This window comes from Macrobrachium nipponense, chromosome 4 (genome assembly GCF_015104395.2).
Source record: "Macrobrachium nipponense isolate FS-2020 chromosome 4, ASM1510439v2, whole genome shotgun sequence".
NCBI lineage: Eukaryota > Metazoa > Arthropoda > Malacostraca > Decapoda > Palaemonidae > Macrobrachium > Macrobrachium nipponense.
Window position 1 is genome coordinate 30,714,713 of NC_061100.1, and position 5,000 is coordinate 30,719,712.

The 5,000-nt window shown below is 31.5% G+C and overlaps 1 protein-coding gene across 1 annotated transcript in view; it reads left to right on the forward strand.

The window, feature by feature from the left end:
* LOC135210839 (nephrin-like) overlaps window positions 1–5,000 on the forward strand; it is a 71,983-nt gene that overhangs the window by 16,933 nt on the left and 50,050 nt on the right. The gene's annotated exons all lie outside the window — the stretch shown is intronic.

Genomic DNA, 5,000 nt, shown 5'->3' on the forward strand with positions numbered 1-5,000 from the left:
ACATCAACAACTGGTAGACCCATCAGAATGCCTTATTATTATTATTATTATTATTATTATTATTATTATTATTATTATTATTATTATTATTATTATTATTATTATTATTATTATTCAGAACATGAACCTTAATCATAAGGAACAAGCCCACCATAGGGGTCATTCACTTGAAATTCAAGCTTATTATTATTATTTTGTATTATTAATTATTTTAATTATTATTATTCTATTCTTATTATTATTAATTATTATTATTATTATTATTATTACAGAATAAAGTGACCAGTTACTAGTAAATGGAAATACAACTGAAACTGAACAAATTAATGAATGAATAGATGAGAATGTAGGTAAATGTTTAAAAGATAATATCCTCAGCTCCCGATATCTACAAAAATCGACCAGCGTTTAATTTTCGCGTTTTTTTGTAACTATTAACATTTCCTCCAAGCGCAAAAAAAATGCAAATCTCTAAATCTCTTAGAATATTGAGAAGCATTGTATTCCCTCACAGATTATCTAGGATAAGAACAAGAGCTGAGATATGAAACGCTCACCGCAACAGCTCACTGGAGTGGATAAGTTATGTCTGATGCATATTTCAGCGAACAGAATGACAGGAGTTTCTGTCTCTTGCTGGCTATAGAATCAGGAGTGTCTTTGGAGAAATTAATAAGTTTTATTTTTTTATCTCGTGCTTCTACCCAAGTAGCTGAGTCAACATAACTTATTTAGGAAAGATTGTATCACTTCTTTGTACGGGTGTTTTTATCCTATGTATACACACACACACACACACACGAACACACACACACACACACACACACACACACACACATATATATATATATATATATAATATAATATATATGTATATATATATATATATATATATATATATATATTATATATATATATATAATATAATAATATATATATATTAGTATATATATATTAATTAATCTTTTACTGTCCTTTGAACTTCAGTCAGTAAGCAATATTTTTTTCGCATATCATCCCTATCATGTTCTCCCATCAATAACCCTCTGTCCTTCTCTCTCTCTCTCTCTCCTCTTTTCTCCTCTCTCTCTCTCTCTCTCTCTCTCTGTCCTTAAGATTAAACTATTTTTCCTTTGATACCATGTCATTAACGAAAATGATTAGCTTCTAAATGAAACCCCACAAGCCCTCTCTCTCTCTCTCTCTCTCTCTCTCTCTCGTCTCGTCTCTCTCTCTTTCTCTCTCTCTCTCCTCTTCTCTTACGATTTCCTGGATTAAAGTGGTGTTTTTAAATAATTTTTAATTAAAACATATCTTCTAAATGAAAGTATGGCAACTGGAATTGGTTTCTGATGCATACCATTTTCTGTTATTCATATCTTCTTATTAAAAAAAATTTAATTAAATATATATATATATATATATATATATATATATAATATATATATATATATATATATATATATATATATTATCTTTACAGTCTTTGAACTTCAGTCAGTAGCAATATTTTTTTCGCATATCATCCCTATCATGTTCTCCATCAATAACCCTGTCCTCTCTCTCTCTCTCTCTCTCTCTCTCCTTAAGATTAACTATTTTCCTTTGATACCATGTCATTAACGAAAATAATTATCTTCTAAATGAAACCCCACCACCCTTTCTCTCTCTCTCTCTTCTCTCTTCTCTCTCTCTCTCTCTTGCTTTCTTCTCTCTCTCTCTCTTCTCTTCTCTCTCTCTCTTTCTTACGATTCCTGATTAAGTGTGTTTATATAATTTCATTAAAACATATATTCTAAATGAAAGTATGGCAACTGGCCTTTCCTCAAAAATTGAGGAATCTGGAGGTCTATGAATACAAATTTATTAAGAGGTATAGCTAAACTTTCAGGTTATCAAAACCTTCCAAAGTTCGTGATGAGAAATTAATTTTGGGAAGAATTTGAAGGAAGGTTTTGATAAAAGAATTCTGAGGCCAGATTATGATATGATTCTGGCGCTTTCATTATGAGAGGAATAATACTAGAAAATAGTTACTATTCTATTTTCTAGAATAATATATTTTCTTATACAGATTTAATAATTATTCGTTCATTCTCTTCATATTATTCCCGTCCACAATTACAATGAGAGACCATACACATCTTCCCAGTAGGGGTTTAGTGTCGTCATTGCATCTCACGTGGTGCACTGTAGGTATTATTGAAAGGTGTTTGCAACGGCCCTAGCTAGTTTTTTAAAAATTTTAACTCCATGCTAGCTTGCTTTCTTGCTGTCCAACCTCTCAATCTATTACTCTTTGGTACAACTGCGGGGTTTTCTCCTACGTTTGCTATACGAACCTAATAAACTTTCTTCTTTATTCTCTGGATCTCGCATCACAACAACATACAAGTTCTGCTTTTGTAATTCAACTTCCTACGTCGAAACAAACATTAAGGTTTCGTCAGTTTAAGAGACGCTGGAAAACAGCTGGCATCTGTCAATCGTCACTCAAATCTCTGACATACAAAACATCCCTGTCAAAAAGAAATCTGAAATAAAGTGAAGAGAAAACTGAAATAAATTAAAAAATGTTGAATTCCTCCAGCAGGACCCTGATTTTACTTACAGATACCTTATTAAGTGTTCTACCCAAATACGAGTCAGTGCTTGTGAAACTTATATTTGAGTATTTTATTTTGACAATTTGCTCATTGGTAGGAATATTATATTGGCACATTGCGCACTATTAACATGCCATCCTGTTGGTACTTCCTGGGAAGCAAGGATCAGAAAGAACATTTGTTTTCCGATGCGTAATTGACTTGATTGTATATATCTATATATATATTATATATATATATATATATATATATATATATATATATATATATATATATATATATATATATATATATATATATGTGTGTGTGTGTGTGTGTGTGTGTGTGTGTGTGTGTGTGTGTGTGTGTGTGTGTATGTATATATTAGCTAAGAGATGACGAAACAATTGCAACTAAAAATTCCGTCAAATAAATGTTATTTTGGAGAACTCCCCATCCGTGCAAACATGAGAGTATGTATACACTCGGACATCAACATAACTCCAGTTCCAATAATATTCGCTACATCCTTTCGCACTCAAAACTCTAAACAGAATCCGGGTATCAGGACAAACTTTTAAATGAATTTTATTGTTTCTGGAAAAGGAATTGCTGGTCGTTGGAGAGAGAGAGAGAGAGAGAGAGAGAGAGAGAGAGAGAGAGAGAGAGGGGACGGGGAAATAATTGTTGGCTGATATGTCAAGCTTTGGGAAATCACAGATCATTTTTAAAATGTTGATTTCGCCGACAATTGCGGTCGCTCAGTCGAGGCCCTTTTGAATAATGGTCTAATTACTGATGATAAATTGCCCGGGCAATATAGGGCAATCATTTGGTTCGTCGTTTTTTGGAGGACCTTTCAAAAATTTGAGAAGCAGAATTCCATTTTTTGTTTTTTGTCATGCGACAAATTCCGTCACAATTGATGGTTAGTCAAGTTGTATAACGGAAACGTACATCAAAAAGGCTATGAATTTCTGTCTTTTATGCCACATCTATTACAATTAATGAAATGTTAAGTTGTATAACGAGACATATAAAGTAAAGTAATATTACATTTTAATTTTTCATAAAAATCTCTTTCAAATTAGAATTTCTCTTGATATTCTCAAGCAGTTACTACGGTATTTTCGAGTTAGGTTAAAGTATAAGTCAAGTAATTTGAAAAGGATTATGCTCCTGTCAGCATTTTCTCGAATAGTATTAAAAATTCATTTATAATGCACCCAAAATTATATCTAAGACATTGAAGGCGGAAGAAAAAACATTCTGAAGATAATTCACAGATCTCATAATTTGTTGGGGATTCAATGCAGCTGATAAGTAAAAATTAAGAGATAAAACTAGTTTTTTAAGATAATTACCTGATTGTATTACTTACTGTTGCTGGAATATAAGTAAAAGTTAAGTGCAAATGTAGAGATAAAAATAGTTTTTAAAAATATTTCACTGATTCTACCAATTACTGAGGATTTAATGTACCTGATAAGTGGAAATTTATTGATATAACCGGTTTTTGAAAATAATTCCCTGATTGTATTACCTACTGTGGTTGTAATATAGATGTTCAGTGCTAATGTAGAGATAAAACCAGCTTCTAAAAATAGTTCACTGATTCTACCAATTACTGCGGATTTAATGTAGCTGGTAAGTGGATATCTAGCGACGAAACCACTTTTTTTTTTTTGACAGCAAAATAATGTTATGTTGTTTTGGCGCTCTGAAAGACTAATAAGTACGATTATCTCCTATTTGGCCGAACTAGTCAGGGGAAAACGGGCTCTTTGTTAGCTCTGATGCTCTAAAAAAAGTCTTAAAAATTTTCTAGTGCTGAAAACATTTTTGGCAGACATCGGCATATCAAATCCTCTCTGAAAAAAAAACACGTAATCAGTCCATCATCTTTTTATGAATGTGTTTTTATCATGGACTTACCTTTTTTATGCTAAAAAGTGTTTAGATAGCGAAGGAATGAGATACGTTGGTTCCTCGTGATGTAAATATTTTTGTATTTCATTGTGTAGTTAGCCTAGACAGTACAGTTCTTAGATAAATAAACTCTACTTGATGATCAATAAAGAGGAAAATAGTATTGAATTTATATATATATATATATATATATATATATATATATATATATATATATATATATGTGTGTGTGTGTATGTGTGTGTGTGTGTGTGTGTGATGTGTGTGTGTGTATGTATGTATGTGTGTGTGCGTTTTTGAGTGTGTATACTCTAAACATAATATATAGAAAAAGCCCACAGTTTACCTGCATAAGACTGGCCCGAATAAGAATTAAAACCACATAAAACCACAAAAGAATCTATGTAAGTACAACATACTCCACGAAAACATACCAATATGTGTACCTAACTTATAACCATACGATTTGATAACATAATCATATCG